The sequence below is a fragment of the Strix uralensis genome, chromosome 1 (assembly GCF_047716275.1).
Source record: "Strix uralensis isolate ZFMK-TIS-50842 chromosome 1, bStrUra1, whole genome shotgun sequence".
NCBI classification, from domain to species: domain Eukaryota; kingdom Metazoa; phylum Chordata; class Aves; order Strigiformes; family Strigidae; genus Strix; species Strix uralensis.
In genome coordinates this window covers 169,073,731-169,098,799 of record NC_133972.1, presented here as the reverse complement: position 1 = coordinate 169,098,799, position 25,069 = coordinate 169,073,731, and the positions used below count along the sequence as shown (strand labels likewise).

Genomic DNA, 25,069 nt, shown 5'->3' with positions numbered 1-25,069 from the left:
GCAAAGCAAAGAACCATGTTTCCTAACTGAAGTCTAGAAAAGACTGGACTGTTGCAACTCTAGAGGGTTGTCTGAGAAATATTTAGAGCTGTAGATGTTTTAAATCAACACCTTAGCACCTTTCAGGAACTATATACTTAAGGGGTAGAAGTGATATATTTCAGAATACAAAACATCTGTTGATGCTGTGCTTTCCCCCTGCTCTGCCTGCCTTGTTTCTTGGAACCAAAGGACAGATGGTGGCCATGCTGATGGGGACAAAGAGCAGTTAACTTGGCTCTCCCCATTGGGTTGCGTTTGCAAATAACAAGGAGTAAGAAGAAACAAATCTTTTCTGTTTCAGAGAGAGCACAGAAGAGCCTCCAGTACCACTCAGATGCATGACAAGAGAACAAGGGTTGGTGAAGCTTTGACTTTTCCCTTCCATTTAGTGTTCTACATGGCCAAAGATACCAAGGAAGATGGGATAAAGATTATTCATTGATAAGAAACTGTGACAGTAGCAGATTACTTTTTCTGGGATCAGAGAAGGAATTGTATCTTTCTGTCTTCTGTCAAGTTTTACTAATTTCATAGTTCCAGAGCAAAGTTGTTGTCTGTGCTAACTTCATGCACACATTTAACTGGTAATGTACTAACTATTTTGATACATACAGAGCATTAAAAAAAACCCCAACAAATATTATGAGTCAGAAGGAGGTATTGGTAAGATCTGAGCAGCTCCATGTTTTTTTTTGTCTGAGGAACTTGATTCCAGTGGAAGAGATTATTATCTTAGTAAGCCCTCAAGGAAATGAACAAGTAATCAAATGGGCTGAAACAAAATAAGCATCTCCAAAATCCTTTCCCATTTTATTTCAAAGGTTTTGGAATATTATGGCAATTCTCAGGAATTTTTAAATAATTTCACTCAGATTTAAATAGCTACTTTACTTTTACTCTCTTGAGAGCTCTGCTATTGCCTCTTGCTAGCTTTCTAAGGTCAAGTCTGGCACTTGGGATTCTGTGGTACTGTTCCAAACCTAAAGCAGCCATATAAGCTGGTTTCACTTCATCATGCATGTAGATGTTTTCCACCTACTTTGCACATTTTCCAGCCTTACCATCTCTTTCATACTGTGTTGTTAGTTTGTGTTTCTCTGGGGGGTTTTTCTTGCACATTTGAGTACTGATGAAACTTCCTGAGTGAGTTTTTGTGGTTTGGGATGACTGTGAAAGGTAATATGCTCAAGACTCTAGCAAAGGCAAAACAAAACCTTAGCATACCATTTTGCCACTCTTACTTATTGGGCTGCCTGGTCTCCTGAGTCAGAGGACCATGAGTGTGGGAACAGTGACTTTCCATTTGTGAACACTGAAATTATAAGGGACCAGCTGTATCAGCTGAACATCCACAAGTCCATGGGGCCTGATGGGATTCATCCCGTGTTTTGCTGATTAAGGATACCAATTAAACTCGGACACCAGAGTGAAAAGAGTAGGCGTATTTTACCAGTGATAACCAAATAATGTAATAGAGTAATACAGAAAACATGCAGTAAGAAGAAAGCAGAATAGTGCACTTAAAGCAACAAACAGGAAAATACAGGGTAATGCATCAAATCATTACTACATGAGAGAGAATAGTGATTAAGAGAGATCCATCACCACTTGCATATATTATCATCATCATCCAGATCCGCAGACGCTGGGCAGCCCCGGTTGCAGCGAGAATTTGGAGAGCCTGTCCTGGCAAGTGGGAAATCCTACACGGTGCATCCACCCATAGGTGAGGCATCCAAAGTCGCTGCAAACGGGCCCAGCCTTATATACCAGAGATTGACAAGCCAGAATAGCTGGCACCTTTGTTTTGAGTGGAAAACTTCTGGTTTCATTGTCCTGTTGGATTGCACCCAAAGCCTGGCCAGGGCTCGGGGCGGGGGAACCAAGGGAGTTTCTAAGAAGACCAAATACTTGGGTTCTCAGCCTTGAACAAGGCTGCGAAAGGAAAGTTGGATACATTCTCTCCTCACTACTAATTATATTTTGTCTTTCACTAGCGAGTTTACATATTTTATTAATGACTACATGCCAAGTTAGCAGCTTCAGCTGGGGGCCTGTTGTTCAGGCTTCAGTATTTCAATGCTTTAGCACTTTTTACACCAGCATAAGTGGGTTGTTATAACTTAGTACAATACCTACTAGCACAATGATTATCAGTTATAAAATATACAGGATTCATCTATAGGTCAGTTCTGGCTTGGCCCTATTGTCCAAGCCTTAGCACTTCATCCCAGATTTCTGAAGGAGCCAGCAGATGTTATGGCAGGACCCCTCTCTATCATCTACTAAAGATCTTGGGAGTCTGGGGAGGTCCCTGCTGACTCTAAGGTAGCCAATGTTATTCCAGTCTACAAAAAGTCCTGAGGTAAGACCCAGGGAACTACAGACCTATTAGTTTAACCTCAGTTCCTGGAAAAATGATGGAGAAGATTATACTCGGTACTGTTGAAAGGCATTTAAAGATTAATGCAATCATCAGGCACAGTCAACATGGGTTCACAAAAGGAAAGTCCTGTTTATCTAATCTGATATCCTTCTATGATAGGGTCACCCACCTAGTGGATGAAGGGAAGGCCATGGATGTAGTTCTTCTGAAAAAGGCTATTGATGTTGTCCCTCACAGCCTCCTTCTAGACACATCATCCAACTGTGGGGTGAGCAGGTTCATGACACACTGGGTGAAGAACTGGTGGAAGGGCAGAGCTCAAATTGTTGTAGCGAACAGAGCTACATCTGACTGGTGACTGGTCACCAGTGGTGTGTCTCAGGGTTCAATTCTAGGGCCAGTTCTATTCAATATATTCATCAATGATCTGGATACAGGAGTTGAATGCACCATTAGCAAGTTTGCCAATGATACCAAACTGGGATGTCCTGTTGACTCTTTTGAGGGACAGGAGGCCTTGCAGAGGGTTCTAGATAGATTGGAGAATTGGGCTATGATTAATAGGATGAAATTTAGCAAGTCATGAACATGAGCCGGCAGTGTGCCCAGGTGGCCAAGAAAGCCAACGGCATCCTGGCTTGTATTAGAAATAGTGTGACCAGCAGAAGTAGGGAGGTGATAGTCCCCCTGTACTCTACACTGGTGAGGCCACACCTGGAGTATTGTGTCCAGTTTTGGGCACCTCAATACGAGAGAGATATCAAGGTGCTGGAGCGAGTGCAGAAGAGGGCAACGAAGCTGGTGAAGGGCCTGGAGAACAAATCCTATGAGGAGAGATTGAGGGAGCTGGGTCTGTTTAGTTTGAGGAAGAGAAGGCTGAGGGGAGGCCTCATCACTCTCTACAACTACCTGAAAGGACATTGTAGAGAGGTTGGTGCTGGTCTCTTCTCACAGGTAATTCATGACAGAACAAGAAGGAACGGCTTTAAACTGCAACAGGGGAGGTTTAGACTGGCCATTAGGAAAAAAAATTTCACAGAAAGAGTGGTTAGACAGTGGAATAGGCTGCCCAGGGAGGTGGTGGAGTCACCATCCCTGGGTGTGTTTAAGGGTCGTTTACATGAGATGTTGGGGGATATGGTGTAGGGGAGAACTTTGTAGAGTAGGCTTGATGGTTGGACTCGATGATCCAAAGGGTCTTTTCCAACCTGAATGATTCTATGATTCTAAGTCAAAATATGGGGTTCTGCACCTAGGATGGAGTAATGTCAGACACAAATATAAATTGGGAGAGAAGTGGCTGGAGAGCAGCCCTGCAGAAAGCGATCTGGGGGTGCTGGTTGGCAGCAGGCTCAGTGTGGGTCAGCAGTGTGACCTGGCAGCCAAGAGGACAAATCATATCCTAGGGTGCATCAAACACAGCATACCCAGCTGGTCGAAGAGGTGGTTATCCTGTTGGTGCGGCCTTACCTTGAATACTGTGTGCAGTTCTGGGTCCCACAATTTAAGAAGGCTGTGAAGGTCCTTGAATGCGTCCAGAGGAGGGCAACAAAGAGCTGGTGAACGGACTGGAAGGCCTGTCCTGTGAGGAGTGGCTAAGGACTTTGGGCAGGAAGATGAGGGTTGACCTCATTGCTGTCTACAGCTTCCTGAGGAGTGGAAGTGGAGAGTGAGGTGCTGATCTCTTCTTCCTGTTATCCAGTGACAGGATGCATGGAAATGGATCAAAGCTGCATCAGGGGAGGTTTAGACTGGACATCAGGAAGCATTTCTTTACCGAGAGGGTGGTCAAACACTGGAACAAACTTCCTAGAGAGGTGGTTGGTGCCCCAACACTGTCAGTGTTTAAGAGGCACTTGCACAATGCCCTTAACAACATGGTTTAGCTTTTGATCAGCCCTGAATTGGTCAGACAGTTGGACTAGATGATCACTGTAGGTCTCTTCCAACTGAAATAGTCTATTCTATTCTATCTGATGCGTTCAGGATTCACTGGAGACCTGCAAAGAAATGCACTTGTTCAAGGAATGAACATGCCTGGAAACAACAGTAGAGCTCATGTAATCTTACAGGGAAATAGGCATTTCCTTTCCTACTCCTGAACTTTCTCCTCTCTCTCCTCTCCTCTCCTCTCCTCAGTTATATCTAGAGGAAGAAAGTACTTTGATAATTAAGTGGTTAAGATTGGTGATACTTTCTATCTACAGGAAGTAGAAAACCATATGTTGTTCTCTTCTGACCTCGGAGGTGTTTACTATATTGAATGAACCAATACATCAACCGTGCCTATCCACTTAGGCGTCCAGTCACATAATAGATTTGAATCACTCTCTTTCCTACCTACTTTAGTCCATTGAGGACATTATTGATAGCGATGACATAGATGTTTGTAAGAAGTATTTGGTGGAGGTGTTGCTTGATTCTTTATAGTTTTCAAGCTAGTGGTGTATGAACTATAGCTCTATATTCAGCACATTTTCAGGAACAGGCTCTGAAATAATTTGTCAGCCTTAACAGTGAACCAAAGGTACTGAGAATGAATTCAATGAGAGCTGATCAGACCAGCACATACCTAAAAGTTAGGTTACAGTCATGGGTCTGGGTTTCTTGGAGATCTGGTTCTTGAACATTTAGGAGCAATACACTTCCAGTAAGTCCAATAGTCTGGAATTTGCCTTAGTTCTATGAAAGCACAATGAAGACTGCAAAAATACTGTAGTCTTTATCTTTCAAAATAATGAATATGGCTTCTTGCCTTCTCTGGCAAAGACATCAAAAGCAACCTTCTATTTCTATCATCTGTATTTACTAAAGAGTAGTATGAAGCTGTAATTCCTGAACTGAGATCTTTCTGTATTTTTATTTTCTTTGGTTTTCTAGAATGTAGCAAATACTCCCTTACTTTGCCAAGCCTATCCTGCAGGGCTTAGCTCAGGAACTAATTTGCCTATCAGTCACTCAGCCAGCTCTAAATTTGTATTTTCAATGGAGACTTGATTACATAGACTCAGTGTGGGGTAGATGGTGTCTGGCTCTCAGTGATATACTTGGAAGGATTCTGTATATGAAAGTATATTTAGTGGGTGAAGAAGTGAAAATGCATGATTTAATTCCATCCCTGTTTGATTCAATGTTTGAGTAAAATGGTAGGAAGTGTTGACTGCAGATCAACACAAGCTTTGCTATCCTGGAAAATGCCATGAGGAGAACATCCATTTCATCTGTCCTACTGTGTTCCCTTGAACATAAAAGGATTATATTAAAACAGTAACTGTGTTTTTATATCAGAAAAACACTATTTTCGTTCTCCAGTGATCAATGCTCAAAACTATTTTTGAGGAGAAAATGTGGCATTACGATTCTGCATCCGGGGTTTATTGCCTCACCAGAAACAATAGACGTGTCTAGCTTTTCCCAGTGAGATGGAAACCTGACCTCCTGATGAATGCGTACAAATGTTTAGACTCAACTAGTGTGCCTGAAAATGTGGGCTTTGGTCATACTTGGTACTAAAACAAGATGGGGTGTTATACTACCACACCTCCCTTTCCTTTGAGCGTCATTCATGATATTTGTGGATTCAGTTGGTCTCTTTAGTTCCCCTCTTTTGTTTTCCAAATGGCTAAAATAGAATTCTCTAGAGAGCCAACCTCATTTAGTCCACATGACTCCCTATTTATCACGAAATTCAGATGTTTTGATACTTTCTGCAGAACGTTTCCTTGGAGGGAAAGACTTCACAGGTAATTGGCAAAGCATGAAGTTTGACTATAGCCCATGTAAGATAGACTTGTAAGATTAAGATTGTCATGATGACAAATTGGATTGCTCTTGTGTTTTACATGACAGGAAGGAAGTTGGGGAAGTATGCAGCCTCTGATTTACGAACAATAAGGCTGAAAAGGCTTATAGCTATTTAACCCAAGACTTCCCAAAGGGCAGATGGCAGAATTTACACCATATTTGTATTAAAGCCCATCTTTCTGTAACATTGCAAGTCTTACTTCTAGGATCTGAGTGTCACTAAGTCTGGTGTTTTTTCTTATAAACCACGCAATGTTTGTGAAATGCATCATGGCAAAGGAAGTATTCGAAGGAAAATAATAAGATAGCCCACTGTCTGTTTCTGGAAGGTTGCTTGAAGGAAGGAACACCAGGACAAGATGAGAAAACAACATTTGAAAACTTTAGTGAGCTGGACTTCTCACTAGTGTTGAAGGAGGGATGAAATAAGGAAAGTACACAAAGTGAGGTGAAAGGTTAGTGTTCAAACTGCTTTTGGCAATGGAAGACAGGTGAAGGGGTTACTGAAACAGAAAATAACCCCATGGCAGGCTATGAAAATGGCCTTTGAAACATCCTGCCAAGTAGACAATGAGCACAGCAAGACTGCATTCATCAAGGTCAAAGAAAAGGCTGTTCTAGTCAGAGAGTGAGATAAGGAGAGCTAGGGGATGAGTTTTACGTATGTGCAGAGAAAGTAAAGTTTCTGAGGAATGAACCTGCCAACAGCCTAAATGTAGGGACCTAGATGTATTCATTTCAGTTTAAGATCTTGCAAGATTAAATCTTGTGTTGCAGGCAGAGTAATGATTAAATCCATAGTGATCAAGAAAGGAAAGGAGGTCAACTTTTTAGGGGGAGCTTGGCCATAATTCAGCATAAGCTCTAGAGCTGTTGATGCTGTGCTTTGTCTTGTTATTAATTTAATATAGAATAGTGCATACAGAAACCTCTTTCTTTATGTGTTTTATTATTTTCATTTTTTACCCCAAAAAAGTCTTTGGAAGGGAGACTGAAAACAACAATTTTCATTAAATTTTGTAAAACGTTATGTTTGTAATTAAAAACAGTAAAAAACAAACAAACCCCCTAATGCCCATGTAATCAAACACAGCCTTTTACGATAGCTGTCTTTCCTACCAGTTCAAATCAACAGTTAGTAGGTTTGTGGGGAGCATGCAGTAGGAAAAGAAAAGTTAGTTTTCACAAAATATTGCCTAGAAGTCATGGAGAACACTAGGTGCAGGGCAAGAATCTTTTAATCAGTCAATGGAAGTGTTCCATATCTCAGGAAAATAAAGGTGTCTTGATACCTCTATTTCTTTCAGAGCAATTGAAACCAGACTTCATGTTAGAGAAGAAAAACTAAAATTTAAAGTGGTGGTGGTAGGGCTGTAAAGAATTCCACGTAATGAGCTCATCTGCAGACAGAAAACCAGGATGATCTTCCCAAATAACATTCCTCTGCTAGCTGAAATACCTATGTGAAAGACCCATAATGATTCTTTGAATGTATTTTCAGGCAAGACATTATTGCTGTATTAAGTCCCTTAAGATGGAGCCAAGGTTTGAGACTGCAACTCAAGAAGCATTTAATAACTTTTTTACTGTAGTCCATGTGCATTTGCTGGCACAAACTCTCTCAGATGGATTGTATTCTAAACCGCCACAGGCATAGCCATGCTAGAACAGGGCATATTTTGCAATTTATCTGTGGCCTGGTCTGTACTGAACAGTTTCCTCTGCAGTTGGCAGTATTAAATGCTCTGTCATTACTTTGAAAGAACAGCTTTTGTTTCTCAGATGATCAGGACAATCACGTTTTTGTAATGGGAATATGTTTACAATCACTTTGTTTTTCTTATCTCTGACTAATGTTGTGCTGTATTGATAGTGGTGTTAGGAAAACCTCTACTGACTTGTGAAGAATGCAGAAAGATTTTATGGGACAAAGGCAGTCACTTGTCTATGTAGAGTAAGTTAGCTCAGCAAAGGTAAGTCCAGGCAAAGATACTAGTCGTGGCTCTGCAGGAAGCACTCACCACACTTGATATTTGAAAAATCAGTCCTTCTGGGTTGCAGACATTTTCAGGAAAGCAATTACAGGCTTCCATTTGTGTGTGGCTGAATGTTTATGAACCAGCTGCTCAAGCTGGTGAACTTTTCATGACTGAAGCAGGTGGAGTTTAACAGTTGCATCCCCTTCCCTTCCTCTATTTCATTTGATATTCCCTAAAGATTTGCTCTGGGAAGGCTAACAAGTCTCCCTCTTATCAAATTGCAGTTGCATTGATATTGGTGTATTCAGGAAACTGGGTGTACCAAAGATGCTCTGCTGCACACCGTCTTTTCCTACATAACTCTCACTGACTTTTGGTAGGCTTAGTTTTGTGCTCTCAGCGCAAGGCCCCAGAAAATGTAAGTGCTTCTTATCTACTGTAAGAAAGATTAAAATCCTTGCACTTGTTCACATCGAACACCTCATAGAATTTCAGAATCTTTCTGAAAAGACTGTGAAGCAGAATTTATGATGAATATTTTTGCAGCCAGAATGGGGAAAAAACAGCATGGGGAAAATATGTGGCAGTGCTGTAAGAAGATAAATTCTCAGCTTTGTTACTGAGAAAACTACAATTTTTAATGTGAATTTAATGGAATTTTAAAAATTAAGATTATATTTATATTCTCTACCAATTTCTATTTTAAAATCTCTTAAAATTTTTGTCTTTGTTTCTCCTCTGATCTGCTTTTCTGCCACACACCTCTGAAAAACCAGTGCTGTCAGTTTGTGTTGTCTCAAACATTTGTACTTGTGTACATTTTATCTCTAGAAAAAATTAGTAAAACATGTACAGGGATTGAATGTACTTACTGAAGTAGAGGTGCAAATGAATAACCCAAGTAACCTAAGAAGTTAATAACATTAGGGAAAGGGATCCTGATCATTACATGGTAGATACTGAGAGAATGAAGATACATGGTAGAACTGAGAGAATGAAGAATGGTGCTTGTCACTTCAGACTCTGCTGTGATATAAGCAGAGAAACAACCACAGAATATTTTGCTTGCTTCAGAATATCCTGGCCCCTCTTCTCCATCCTCTCCTAAATCCTTTGCTTGTATCTGTTTGTAGATGGAAGATTATTTATTGCTTTAATTTCTGTGGTATGTGGTTACTGTGATTTTCTTCAGACAATATCCCATGGCTTTTCTAGCTTCCACTTTAGATATCTCCTTGTGTTCATTGTGACATCTTTATTTTCACATGTGCTGATGAAATATGTTGTCTCGAAGGTTCCTTAGGGAGTTTTCCATGCCCTCCCCCTCATTTCACTTTTTCTTGATGTTTTATATTCCCATTGAGATTTGATACACGAGGACTTCTAGTTGTCTGTGTTAATTTATTGTCTCTTAGCTCTGAGCATCTTAACAGTGCCATATGCCATATTAGCAACTTTTGGAGACCTTGGCTTTAAACTTGAATTCTGTGAATTTGCATGAGTGTTTGATTATGTTCTTATCTAACAAGAGGGTGATAAAATATTTTACTTTTTAGCTAGACCATACTGATGATCATTTCTGTTCTTCTGCAGTGTCTGAAGGCTTAGGATAGTAGCGGCACTGTGTAGCTTTCCAAGGACAAGCTTGGGATGGACCCTGCAGGTTTGAGAGGCGGACCCGTGCAAACCTCATGAAGTTCAACAGGGCCAAGTGCAAGGTCCTGCATATGGAATGGGGCAATCCCAAGCACAAATACAGGCTGGGTGATGAGTGGATTGAGAGCAGCCCTGCGGAGAAGGACTTGGGGGTATTAGTGAATGGAAAATTGGCTATGAGCCAGCAATGTGCCCAGAAAGCCAACTGTATCCTGGGCTGCATCAAGAGAAGTGTGGCCAGCAGGTCAAGGGAGGTGATTCTCCCCCTCTACTCCACTCTCATGAGACCCCCCCTGCAGTGCTGTGTCCAACTCTGGGGCCCCCAACATAAGAAGGACATGGACCTTTTGGAGCAGGTCCAGAGGAGGCCACAAAGATGCTCAGGGGGCTGGAGCACCTTGCCTATGAGGACAGGCTGAGAGAGTTGGGGGTGTTCAGCCTGGAGAAGAGAAGGCTCCAGGGAGACCTTATAGTGGCCTTCCAGTACTTAAAGGGGCTACAGGAAAGATTTGGACAGACCCTTTATCAGGGGGTATAGTGATAGGACAATGGGTGACAGTTTTAAACTGAAAGAGGATAGATTTAGATTAGATGTAAGGAAGAAATTCTTTACTGTGAGGGTGGTGAGACACTGGAACAGGTTGCCCAGAGAAGTTGTGGCTGCCTCCTCCCTGGAAGGGTTCAAGGCCAGGTTGGACGGGGCTTTGAGCAACTTGGTCTAGTGGAAGGTGTCCCTGCCCATGGCAGGGGGGTTGGGACTAGATGATCTTTAAGGTCCCTTCCAACCCAAACCGTTCTATGATTCTATGACAGTCTGGCTTGCAGGCCATATTTGCAATATTATTTACCATTTGATTGGGCTGATGAAAAACAAAAGAGCCATTAGAAGAAATTGAAGAAATTAAATTTTCATTTTTTATATGAAAATTAATTTCTCTTGGCTTTTTTTGGTGATGAGGTGTATGTTTCCATGTAGTTATGTAGAGGACTTCCATAATTACAATTTAACTCTGCTGTCTTACATCAAAAACTATCCATCTCTCTCCTGTCTCTTAATATTGCCTTCTAATGAGTTTACATTCCTGTTGGAGGGTTTATCTTCTCCTAGGTGGATAAACTCTGCTAAGCATGGGGTGAGACTTATTGCTAGTGTCCTGCTGCAGAGATTTTTGGCATGTTGCAAAGGTCCAGTTCATCTAAGAATCTTCCATCAGATTGCAGCTGAAAGGAGCAAAGGAGTAAAAAATTTACAAAAAAAACACCAAAAAAGATGGTTTCTTTGTTTTGCTGTTGATGGACATTCTTTGCCTTACTCTGGAGCAGGTCATGCCTGGGCTCACAACTTCACTAAACTAATTGCTGTGAAGTGTTTGGTATCTCTGAATGATTTTTGGGGCAGACTTGTCCTTTAGTTTTAAGATATAGAGGAAACTCCATATTCCAATATCAGTACCATCTAGCAGGAGATACCACCAAATGTTACTATAATATTGCAGTATTGATGCTCTGAATACTCTAAATATATTGCATTTTGAGGTTTAGATTTGAGTAGTTCCTCACTGATTCCTTTCACTTCCACAAACGAACCCCCTCACATCTCTAAAAGGATTCACACTAGCTATTGCTATTTCAGGAACTTCGTACTTTTAAAAAAGTAATTTTTAAAAAAGGAATTATGCAGAAAGGAAATAAAAATAGAAATCAAGGCTAATTTTGTACTCTGCCCCTGGCAGTCAGTCTTTGCTTCCCACCTTTCTCTTTCCTCAAGTGTCTCTAATGGTTTTTCCTCCTGCAGGCTACGCCAAGCTTGCTAAGCCTGGTTAACTCTCCAAGTTTGAAATAGCTTGTTCTTTCCTCAGAAGCAATGCCACCAAGCAGCTAGCAAAACCGGAGCTCTTCCCTTTGTACACTGTTTGAGGGATAATGGCCAGATTTTGGAAGGTCACACACCCACATACTCTGGCTGACACTGCTGGAGAGGTGTAGCTGCCCTGCACACCTGAGAAATGCAGTCCTCTTTCAGTTCCAAAGACCGCTGTCAAATTAAACTAGACAGTGCTGTCTAAAGGCAGTGTCTGAAATATGATCCTAAGAGAAAGAGATTAGAAAAGAGCAAGAAGGAGGGGAAAAGCACTCGTTTTCTTCCATTGGCTTCCCTTTTGCCACGTTCAACTGTACACAGTTGAGTGGCAGATTCATTGATTCTTTTCCATAGCTCCGGCTTTCATACAGAAGGGGGAAGATATTTCAAAAACCAGATAATGTGATTATGAAAGCTATCAGAGAGTATATAAAGACAGAAGTAGAATTCAGTGTGGTAATTTTTTTTTTTTTTAAAGAAGGGTGAATTTTAAACAAACAGTTTCCTTTTATGTCCACTGCAACTGGAATCACAGTTACTGTTGAGAATACTGGAAAGAAACTTTAACATGTACATAAACGTATAAACAATCTCTTTTACTTTCTTGAAAGAGATCTCAAACAATCATTTGGTCCACAGTGGTATAGTCATCATTATTTGGAGAGAAAAATGTGAGTACTTTTACAGTTTTAACTGTTTCAGAATAGATTTCACAAGACAAAAAACCCCAGCTAGTTCTGGTTTTGTCATCTGCAGTTTTAAACACCAAAGCAGAAAACACATTGTGATGTGTAAGTACTATACTGGAGGCTACTGAGAAAAAAATGCATCTTTACTTGAGACACTATGCGCAGAACTGACACCTTATCTCAAAAGGGATATTTCAGAACTCGAATGCAAAGAAGGGTGATGACTCCATTAGAGTGCTGGGGTAGGTCTCCTCTGAAGCAAAGCTATGAAGTTTCATACTGTAAAACAGAAAAAAATATTTAACACTCTAGAGGGAGTAGATCAAGAGCTTCTGTGTTTTCCCTATACATGCACATTTGAACCAAAGCACAGTCAATGAAACTAAATAGCGAGAAGTTCAAGTTCATCCAACAGAAATTTTCTTTTCCACACAATTTGTGATTAAGATGTGCAAACTCCTGAGAACAGCAGTGAAAGTGAATTAGAAAGGGATTAGATGTTTGCATATGGATAACAAGAGTCTCAGTGATGTTGGTGGTAAATGTTTTGGAGTGGATGGTAAATCTTGTGCTTTGGCATCCAGAAGACTGATAAAAATCTGTTGAGATGGATCAAATTTCCCCCTTGTGGGTTTTAAGTGTGTCATCCCTTGAAGCCTCTAATACCAGGGAGATACAACATACTGTAATAAATGGACTTCTCTGATCCAGAATGGTAATCTGGGATATAGAGCAAAAGTGCCTTAGGCTTTCAGCTAAGAGTTTGAATGTGATTCAGCAAACCATGGGAATTAAGTATGTACTTGAAATTAAACACTGTCTAAATATGTTGTTGTATAGGAATATGTTTACTGTCAAGAAAATCTTCCTCTTCATAAAATATTACAGGAAGAAGCTGTAAAAAATGAATGAAGTCAGCGTGAATTTGAAGTTTCTACTGAATGTTTTAAAGTTTTAAAGTGCCTATTCGTCCTTAATAGTTTTAGAGAATACTGCAGGCAGACCTCAGGTTTCTTTTGTTTAATAAAATGTTTTCACTGCCTCTCCATTACAACTGGCTCACCGTATGCTTAAATGTTTTTGTTACAATGGTGCACATCTAAATAGATCTGCGCAACAGAAGCATATGCTTGCACCAAAAAAAAAAAAAGGTGACTTGTGAATACCTGTTTCTCATTCAGTTGGAATTCTAAAATTCATATCCTGGCAACCTAATCTAAGGGGAGGACGTGTGTTTTATCTAAGTTACTGTAGTTAATCCTGCTGACCCACCTCTATTTCTATGTATGTTGTCTTTATGAAAATATCAATGATCCATGAGAAAGCTCCGTCTTCCAATTAACCTAGTGGGCACCTTGTGTTTGGTATTGTGTGGGTTCTGTGGGACAGTAAAGAATACTTGGTTGATAAGTGTACTTTGAGAGACATAGGTTTTCTTTTCCCTGTCATTCAACATTTAATACAACATAGTTACAGGCTGAACAATGTACAAGTACACCTATATCCTACCTCTAGGAAAGTATAAAGAGGAGGCAAGACATAAAAGATGTTGTGTTATTGTAAGTATATTTCTGGATGGAAAATGCATTTCTCTGATATTTTATTGTTTAATTTCAACTTCAAGTAAATATTGTGGACAAGAAAAATTCCTTGATGTGTTTTTGCTCAAGAACAAGGTGTATGCTCCCTTTTTAATGGATTTGTAAAGGGGATGATAGCAGTGTTGTTTCAGCCTTTTCCAACATCTAAATCTTGCTAAATAATTCAATAAAAATCATAGCTACAGTAAATAGTAATTAGGTTTATGAAAGGAAGAACAGTTACTTCAGGTAACGCATTGCTCAGGCAAATATCTATCATTATTCACTGTTAACATAACTGCAGGTCACACTTGTTTAAAACAAAGCGAGCAGTGCAATTCCCATTTGAGAAAGTTAAGGCCAGAATATATCCTTGTACTTTTCAGTACAGCTGTTACATTTCACCCAGTTAGCCTGTGCTCAGTCCAAAAGCTAGATGAAATTTTAACTGCAATTACACTGGGATGTGAGATTTACCATGGCTGTCTCTTAGAAAGATGAATCTCTGCTCTATCTCCAGGTATTAGCCAACCTTTTCCAGTTTAGATGACCAGGGTGTTCAGAACAAGTAACTGGACTTGTCCAACTAGACCACATCAGGTGCTCCGTGCACCCTGTTAAGCATTTAAACACTGTTCAAAAATATTTAAAGGAACAAACTTTATAAGAAGTATCCAAACTTCCCATTGACAGACCCTGATATGAGTTTGATATTCAAACATCCACCACTTTTAGCTGTTCACTTCAGTAAGATTTTCCTGGTTTATAGTATCTCATGCCGCCCAGTTTCTGACTGTTTTTGAGTAGTTCACAAGTCTTCAAAGTGCACTGTGTTCTTGAACACCTTCCACTGCTGTGGCTGCTTGCTTTGGGGGTCAGAGGAGGTGACCATAGTCAAATACATTTTTTTGTACCAAAATAATTGGATCAATTGTATTTAGTCTATCTCATCAGAACCTTTCAATTTGGTGAAGTTCTGCATTTCAAGGGATAATAGTCCATAAAAATACCCTTTTATTCCATTGAAAAGGTTAAATAAATAATGAAAGGAATGAGAAATATTGCAATGTGCTCTGACATTATGCAATCAGCGTGGCTGATGTGATTTATCAGTCTTTTACAACTCCTTTTGCTGCCAAAGGAACTGTTCCATGAAAAATATTCTGTAGAGTGGGAGACATGATTTTTTAGGTATGTCTTATTTTTATGACACACATCAATGTAGACTCACTAGATTTGTAGAAAAAGACCACCAGTCACAGAAATCTTCCCTTTGCTTCCTTTCATCCTTATTTTCCACCAGTGTTCCCTGCATGGGGACTATGCTCTCCTGCTTCCTTCTGAACCACTAAGCCAGCAGCCCAGATTTGCATGACCACAAGAAACACAACTGTTTTTCTTGCTATATGCTTAATATTTAATATGTAACATTCAGCTCTGTGTTCTAAATTAAATCGTTCAATAGACTATGTATTATTCAACAGGGGAAACTTAGAATGTTAAATAAGCAGGAATTTAAGATCCATTTATATGAATGGGCCTGATTACATAATATTTTCTTGCTCTATTTTAGGTTCATTATTACTTTTAATTCTTTCATTATTTGATTAATTTTAAAGCGAAGCAATTTGCCATCCAGGCCACTTCTCGCATTGACCTCCTTTCTTCTAGATAAGTACAAATGTGAAGTTAGTACCTAGCCCAAATGTGTAATGCATTCAAAATTAATAGATGGGCAAAATCTGCTTGAGTGTTACAAAAGCAGGATGAATAAATGTGCTGGGATTTTTTTACCCTCCATATAGTTTCTTACAGAGGTTTAGAGGTATTTTTGCAGAGTATTCTTTTATTAAAGAGGGTGGAAGTTTTGTACTTCCTGGCACATGTAAATTACTTATGCATTCCTAGCTCCTATTGCTATTTATCTCACAATAACAACGGGAGTCCCCACCAGACTGATTTGCTGTGCAAGCACATACTAAGATTAAGGTATCTTCAGTAAAGCACAGAGCTCACAACTGAGTCTTGAGATAGGCCGAAGAACAGCAGCACAGATTTTCTATGTTTTATTTACTGATCAAGGATTTAAGTATGAAAAAAAAATCTGGTGCCAGTTTTGCCAAGGTGTTTGATTGTCTCACTTCCATTTAAATGAATGTGAATTAAGTGCCAATTTCCAGTTAAAAAACTGGCTGACAGTGACATCTAAAAAAAATATACCAGGTCTTGGCTAGAGACACAAACTGCCCTCAAGTTTGCCGATATCCATTCCAAAATAAGTCAACTTTTTAGCACAACCCTTTGAATCATTTGGTGCTTGATAAATAATACTAACCCTCCCACCCCCAGTGCGAAACCTAGAGCTGCTATGATATGATTCCTCAAGAAAGTAGGAGACATGACTCTTAGCACTTATTCTATCTTCCTGCAGCAGCAGAAATTCAATCTAACAAATCCCCTCTGAGACCTGAGGAAGAAGACGATGTCTAGTAGTATAAAGAGAAGAAATTTTTTTTCTCTCTTCAATCCATGACAAATCTTATCAATCTTGCCTGGGAGAAACCACTGTTCTTGGATTGTTAGAAATCATCTTGTAATTTTCCAACCTAAGTCTATTTCTGAACATTATCCAATTGATCTTGTGCCAGTATCGTACTTAAAGTTAGCTAGCTCTTCCACTATCATGACATTCATCCTTTACAGGCATGAGTCACCATATTCTCCTTCAACCTTTATATTCCTATGCCAAGTCCAGCTTTCATCCTTGTCCCCCAATGATCTTAGTTGACCTTTTTTGTTGCTCTTTCCATTTACGTTCTTTTATCTTGAAAACAGGTGCTTAGAAATGTAAATACAATTCTATCTGAGGCCACACCAGGCCAGAATATCAGATGTCTGTGCCCGGGTCCGCGAGTGTCGGTGGTGGGGGCTGCAGGGCGGCCTCTGTGGGGAGAGGCCGGGGCTGCCCCGTGCCGGACACAGCCGGTCCCAGCCGGCTCCAACGGCCCCAGCGCAGGACACAGCTGAGCCCCTCAGCCAAGCTGGGGGCGCCCAGGGGAAACCAGGTTTCAGCAAGGGCCAAAGGCGGCCCAGGCAGAGGAGGAGGAAGCCAAGGAGGGAGCAGCAGCAGAGGGACCCCGAGGCCGGAGGAGGAGGAGGGCAGGAGGTGCTGCAGGCCCGGAGCAGGGATCCCCTGCAGCCCTGGAGAGACCCCGCGGGAGCAGAGACCCACCCTGCAGCCCGGGGAGGGCCCCACGCCGCAGCGGGGGGATATTTCCTGCAGGAGCTGCGGCCGTGGAGAGCCCAGGCGGGAGCAGGTTGTCCCTGAAGGACTGCAGCCCGGGGAAGGGCCCGGCTGGAGCAGGGACACGGGGCAGGAGGGAGGAGCGGCCCAGAGGGCTGCGAGGGACCCACCGCAACCCCCAGCCCCAACGCCTGCACCCCTCGGAGGGGAGAGGAGTCGGGAGTGAAGGGGATGTCGGAGTCACCATTAGCCGGGGTCCTTATTTCTCCGTGCGGGAACAGAAACGATGCAACACCAATGTGATGATCAGGTCGTCCATCTTTTTTATTATATATATATTCCTTTTCTGGTTACATTTATACTCTACTAAGTTCCGTACATGCACTCATCTATCTTCTAATAGGCTACAGGTCATCTACACGCGCTGTTCACGTGCCTCTACAAGCATTTGCATTGGTTAATTGCAATTAGCACGTAAAGCCCAAAACTTGCCAAAACTCCCTTATCTCATACCCTGTTTTGCTCAGACTTGTGTGCTTTTGCTGACCACAGGTGTTTCTCACTTATCTGCTATCTTGTGTGTTTTTGCCAGCCTTATTTTGCTGGCCTTGTCTTCGTCCTTGCATTCTTCTGTCTGCACTAACTTTCTCCCAGCGCGGCCCAGACTCCTACAGGGGAGAAGGTGGGACTGGGGAAAGGGATGGGGGGAAGGTGGTTTTTTTAAATGTTTGTCTTTGTTTCTCACTATCAGAATCTATTTTAATTGTAAATCAATTAAATTAATTTTCCCCATATAATCCTGTTTTGCCCATGATGGTAATTGGTAAGTGATCTCCCTGTCTTTATCTTGACCCATGAACTTTCTCATCCTGTTTTCTCCTCTTGTACCACTGAAGAGGAAGAGTCAATGAATGACTGGTAGGAGTTTGGCCCTTAACCAAGGTTAACCTACCACAGAGAAACACAGGAATGACTGCATTATAAGGCTTCTGAAAGTTATTTTTAAAGAATCTCAGTGTCCCTTGTGTTTTACCAAGGGGCAAATGGAGCCTCTTGTGGGATCAGTTGATGTGCCCATTTCACCCTGCCTGAGGGTTTATCATGCTCATACTGAATTTCTTCTCCATTTTTTGATGGCTGAGAGAAGTGTCTTGACTGTCCTTGCTGGTCCAGAAGAGACTGGAAGCATGAAGGTTGTGGTCTGCATTTCCATATGCCTGTGAGAGCCCACTCTGAGCCGGAGGCCATATGACATGAATACATGTGTCTGTACCCAAGTTAGTAAGTCCTTCTGACAGCCCTTGATATTTATTAGTTCAGGCTTTGAGCCATACTAACGCAGCTGCGTGTCTCTGCCTATACACTCAGCTAGCAGAGACTATTTTTGTTTCCCCTGCCTGCATAAATCCACAAGACATATTCTGAGTGACCCTAGACTGAGGTTTGCCAGGAAAAATCATGACTTGAAGAATAGCAGGTTTATTTTTTATTTCAGCATTTAGAAGAAAGCAGCTTCCCAAAACATCTAGGCATGATCTGCATAGTACTAAATGTTATGTGTGTGAGATACTGCAGTCTCTATTTGCATTTCTGCTGAGAGAGCAATGCTGCACAAGGAGGTGTGTTTGTAAGTAGTATTGAGACATCCCTCTGAATTACAGCAGTCTGCTAGGTTCCTAGTGGTGAGAAGTGACACACTAAAGATGTGCAAAAGAGTTAAGCATCTTTGCTTCACCCCAGGTGTGATTCAGAGCTTTCTGTGAGGCCGTGACTGACTTTTAAAAAAAGTACTGACTCAAGCTTTCCTGAGAGATGAGAGGAATTGTCTCAAACGTTTATGGGCTGCGTGCTTCTGCGGCATGAGAGAGATAAACCCTCTAATGTTCATAAATGTGCATGTCACTTCTGCTGTGCATGTGACTTCTGTCTCTGTATCAGAGACCAGCAATGGCTGGGAGTGATAAGAAATCTCATCTTTGTCTCCCAAATGAAGGAAACTCAATGTATGAGGTTATAGGATGGGGGACACATAATTGCACATCAGTGTTTACAGGGGTGGAATAAATGAAGGACCAGACTGGAGTGAGGAACCATACACTGAAATGAGCTCAAGCAAGTGAATTTCATTTTTAATGTGTAAACATTTAGCCCTAGGTGTTGTTCAACTCAGATATGCTTGCAGTACCAGTATATGTACAAGGATGTGAAGGTTTTTTTCTGCTTTCATCTGCACTAGAGTGCCTCTGTGTATAGACTTATTGCCATAAGTTATTTCCCACCAGCTGCAGGAAGCATGTAAGCAACAGTCCTTCAGTCTCAAAGTCTGAATGTGATTTTCCTTTTCATGAAGTTTTCTGCTTTGGTTCTTAAGGAATACTTAAGAGAAAATAAAATGCTATGCAATTATGATCATTAGTGTAGATACTTAGAGTTAAAATAATCACAATTGTTTATGGAATGCACAAAGAAAGAGCAAAAATTACTAGAAGAAAATTTTTATTTCAGTGGCTGAATGATGGGCAAGGAACTTGGTGGTTTGTTTCTAATCTGCCCTCTAGTGTTCAGGACTCCTTATCCTCTGGTGCGTGGTCATGTCCAAGGACTTGTCTGAGCATGGGAAATGAACAAGGGAAGTACAGAAAAAAGGAAATGGAATAACAGTTGAAATAGTGGAAAAAACTTGCTAATGTCCTTCACAGTATGAGTTCAAAGGATTCAGTTAATTTCATTCATTTGTCATATTAGAGAATCAGGAGAAAAAATACATTGCAAAAGGGATCAACAAGTCCAACCTCATCTCAGATTTCTTAGTTTTTTAAAAGATTAAGCTGACAAAGTCTTTGTATGTATGCAAAGTTGTGGAAAGATTCATACATTCAGAGATTATTTTCCTTGTGATTGAAAGAGATTTGTTGAACTTTTCTAGAAATACCTGAGTAATTTAAAATGTAAATTTATGGTAATTCAGAACTTGAGAAATATAAATACGAGAATATTTTAAAAACAACTTTGTTTGAAATTGAGCTTATCCTTTAGAACCAGCATTGCATTAGTCATCTTCTCAAAATATTTTTAAAATTTCAAATTCAATAGGAAAAGAGGTTTTGCATAAAAAAATATTAACTCATTCTAGAAACACTGATTGAAACTATATGCTAAATGTGCACTAAAACTATGTGTAACTTGCTTAGTTCTTTAAGACCCAAATTTGTGTTTGTGCCTGTATGTACAAAAGCACTCATACGTATAACATCTTGTCATTATGTCATTATGGACTAAATCATATTGTGTGTGTATACGTATATATGTAATGTCTGTGTGCATTTGTATAAATTCATATATATAAAGAAAGTATATTTGTGGATATATGTATAAATGTGTGTATATATATTTTCATATATATATATAGATGTGTGACTCTAGATCATTAAAACATAAGGAACTAGAAAAATGGGACTTCTGCATTGTTTGTGTAGATACTGGATGATCTGGAACAAGTTGTTCAGCTACTTATTTCAGACCACTACGGTACTTAAATAGTATTTAAGATATTTGACTCTTGGCCCTGCCCCAGAAACAGTGATGTGCAACAGCTCTCAAGCTATCCCAGAGGAGACCCTTCGGAGGCTACAGTGCCGGATCCCTCTTGCCTGCAAGCTGGCCCATCTTCACTGACAAATCACTAGTTTTGGTAAACAGTGGTTCAGGTCTCCAGGCAAGTCTTGTGGAAACTGGGAGCCCTCTCAGTCCTCCAGGGGGGATTCAGTCTACTGGCACCTGAAAATGAAGTACCCTAAAATGACTGATAACTTGATTGTGATATTTTTTCTAGCTACTGCTGAGTGTAGGCTGGAGATCAGCTCCAATGGGTGTCCTTTGGATGGTTTTCTGGAGACCAACGTCTCTGCAGAAGAGAGAGCTCTCCTACCTAGGCAGGCGGAATTACCCTGCCGGGATTTTCCTTCCCGGAGGCTGCAGTGAAGAGCCTGCAGCAGGACTAGACAAAGCACACAGCCCTGTTGCTCAGGGCTAGGATTGACAAAGTCTCCCATTTCAATCTCTTTATGCTCTGGGCAGAATCACTTCCAGCGGCTTGTTGGGTGACACATCATTACTCTGCACCCACCCTGACCCTGTTTGTTCCTTATGTCACAGCTGTAGCTCGGCAGAGGATTTATTAAAGTTCACCCTGAAGTGAGTAATGATGATGTTTGGTGACAGAACAGAGCAGAACAAAAAAAACAGTCCCACTTTTGTCTCCTTTTAGAACAAAAATATAGGTGTGAGATATCTGGCCATGTTAATAAGCCTGCTTTTGCCCAGAAAGGAAGGCTATAGCTAGCTTCTGAGGACTGGGATCCTGGAGGAACCTGTGGAGTTCATAACAAGATAGCGTGGGTTGGAATGAGCTCTCTCAAGGTTTTTGCCACTTTATGCCCAGTGACATGTAAAATGCAATATGTTGTGATTTCTGTTAGGAGGTGGTGCTTGTCATGAGTTTGTGCTGTGGCCACTCAAACATAAGGACCCTCTTTTGCCCTGTTAAAATCCAAACACTATGTGCTGGTTGGGGCTGTTTACACAGATTACAGAGAATGATGCTAACACCTAATTTAAGCATAGAGGGGCTATTACCAACCCTTGTTCCATGCAGCAGGGCAAACAAGGGCATGCTCTGTGATGGGAGCTGGACAAAACAACAGATAACGGTTCACTTTGAAAGAGGCAGGCTATGAGAAGAGCCCCTACTGCTTTTCACCTTGATCTATCCCTCCTTTCTCTTTCATATCTTTCATATCTGGGTGTTGGCAGGGAACTTGGTCATGCAGGCTTTCAAGGCAGAGGGAAATGTTTACTTTTCCCTTTGTGTTGAAGAGATTGAGTCTCTCTCTTGCCCCATTTAATTTCAGAGCTGGGTAATGAAGCCAATGCTATTGCTGTGTTTGTGACTAGAGAAGAAGGGAAAATAAAAAGAATGTGATGTAATGCTCTGATAAATTCAGTGATTATCTTTAGCATTCTTTGGTTTTCCTTTTTATTGGTTTGACATGTACCTGCTGTGCCAATCTGTTAGCCAGAATGTCGTCACTGAGAAGTACACATGCATATAATCTCTGTTTTTCCTCTCACAGACTGAGTGCAAGGCAGGCTACTAAGGGAAGATTTGGAAAACTGGGAAAGTGACTTCTGTAGTGAGATAAGTCATAGCTATCATAGCATAATTCAGGGGGTCTTTAGCTCAGCTCCCTGCTCAAAGCAGTCAGCTGTGGGGTCAGTTAAGATTGCTCAGGGCTTTATCTAGCCAGGTCTTGAACAATTCCAAGATGGACACCACACAAACTCTCTGGACTATGTGTTCCACTGCTTGTCTGTCCTCATAGGGACAAGGTTTGAATCTCTTTTATTTAAGCTTATGCCTATTGTCTCTTGTCCTCCTGCCATGCACCACCCTGAAGAATGTTTCCATCTTCTTGATGACCTCTCCCCGTAGGTAGTGGGGGTGCTGCTGACCCTTCAACAGTCCCTCCAAAGCAGTCTCATATCTAGGCTGAACAAGCCCTGGTCTCTCACCCTCTACTTACTGGGCAAGTGTTTCAGATCCTACCTTCTCAGTGACCCTCTGCAGAATTCGCTCCAGTTTATCCATGTTCTTCTTGTACTGGGGGGACCAAAACAGGATGTGGTATTTAGGTGTGGTAGGAAGAGTGTTGAGGAGGGGAGGAATAATCCCTTTCCTTCATCTACAGGCCATGACCCTGTTGTACAGCCCAGGAGACTGTTGGTCTTTGCTGCCAAGGATCACATTCAGCTCACTGTCCACCAGAACGCCTTGAGCCTTTTCTGCAGTCTATCAGCCACAGCCTCTGTTGTTTCCAGTGTTTCTTCGCTCCCAATCTCCTATATTGAAGCAGTGATTCCAAGGATACAGAAGTGTTTGTAAGAGACATGTTTTGCAGTTCTCCTCATGGTTGCTGGATCTATATATAGATCTATATGTCATATAAGCTCTGTTGCTGCTAGTGCAGGTGGGGACTTTTCCTGCTGGGATGGAATGAAACGGGGGAACAAAACCATGGTTTTTCCCCCTCAGATCTGTGAAGAAGAGAAGGAAAAGGAATGTGCCTTTCCTTCTGTCATATGTACATCCAGCTTTTGCAGTCATGCTCTGGACTCTGACTGTACTAAATTATATAAGGTGCACTGCAGCTGTTCCTCAAGAATAATGGGGGCAACCTACAGGGAAAATCCTCAACAATTTTCTTTTTTCTTCCTTTGGAGCTGGATGTCTTTTCTTAATCAGTATTTTTGGTAATAACATGAAGAAGGGTATTCTGCTTTGATTGAATGCTGAATGTGAGTTCTGCTGGGGGATTCAGTCTATTGGGAAACCAAATCCTTACCTGTTCATGTCAAGTCATCAGCTGAGAAGTTAGAAATCACAAAGGCCCGAGTCTTTCCATCTCTAGTCATTCAAATATCTTTAGGTGTTAATATCCAGGCTATATGGTCTCAGTGTTAAAGATATGCCTACATGGCTGGGACATGTGAGGGTGCTACATTGCCATCATACCAGATTAACTCTATATCTCCACATCTACTCAGTCTTTGTCCTCCCCACTGAAATAAACCATTAGGTGGTACGTATTATCAAGGACTCTTGTCATATGCTCAACAGAAGCATACTGACAAATAAACAGGAGGAAATGTGTTTGAATTGTGTACCTGTGGGCTTTAAGATAAATCCTATGCTACGACAAATCCTTGAAGTCCTCCAGTTGCTATGGTTTACCTCTTGCTTTAGAGTTCTTGTAGTTCTCATTCTCTCTTCAATAAATAATAAGCTGTAAGAAGAATAGCAGATGTCTACACAGATAGTAAGACATGGTTCTGTGATTTCTTATGCAAGATAATATCTTTCACCTTTCTTTGAACTACTACAGACCTAAGAGCGTCATAGAGCTTGCATAGCTCCTATTAGGAAAACCCTTAATGTTTAGCTTATCTTAAAGTTACAACATATGTGTGTTTCATAACCATTGTTTGGCTTTGCATGCAAAGAGAGGAGGGCTTTTTTTGGCATTAGCTCTACAAAGCAGGTCAGTTTAGTTTCTTCCAATTAATTTTTCCAGCCACCCAAGAGATAGGTGAGAACTGCTCCTTTAGCACTCTGTAGCCATGGTCTATGGTATTTCAGAGGTTAGTAAGACAGACTCAGACACCATGCTCTGAACTGCAAGCAATTTTCTGCCTCCAGTCCTCAAATTACATAGGCAAGCTCAAAAATTTTAAGGCACTTCAAGAAGTCCAGGTGCATTAAACTCCTGCCTTTCTACATGAACTGCATTTTTTCTCTTCACCTAAAACAACCCAGCATCTTCTTTGATTTTCCAGTTCACTCCTTCCCTGAAAATAAGAAAGAAAATGAAAGCAGGCATCAAAGGAAAAGCTCCCCTGAAATGAGCTGGCGTCTGCTCTACAAAATGATCAGCAGAGGTTCCTGGAATCTTGTCCCCAACACCTGATTATCCCTCAGGTTATGTGGTGCATGCACTTGCTATAACGCACAGCAATTACACAGTAGCTGTATTGCTATGGCTGTGGCAGGGTAACCATGGGATGGACACTTCTCAGAGTTCATTCAGAGACAGGAAGAGCAGAAATGAAATTTACCTGAACACCAGAAATCCTCTGGTGGTTTTAGTTTGGTTTTTTTTTTTTAAAGTGAGACCTCATGAAATTTTAGCCATTTACAAAATGAAAGAAGGAAGTCATAGTCTCTCAACCATTAATGCTTGTGAATGGGTTACTTTGATCTGTGCTTCTAGCC

At 41.1% G+C, this 25,069-nt stretch overlaps 1 protein-coding gene across 1 annotated transcript in view; it reads left to right on the top strand.

Annotated features, from left to right (window-relative positions):
- The first annotated feature begins 382 nt into the window (after positions 1-382).
- The window catches only part of FAM135B (family with sequence similarity 135 member B), a 250,599-nt gene continuing 225,912 nt past the window's right edge, over positions 383-25,069 (top strand). The window contains exon 1 of the mRNA XM_074888616.1: positions 383-397. The gene's annotated coding sequence lies outside the window, so the exon portion shown is untranslated. The remainder of the gene's footprint in view (positions 398-25,069) is intronic.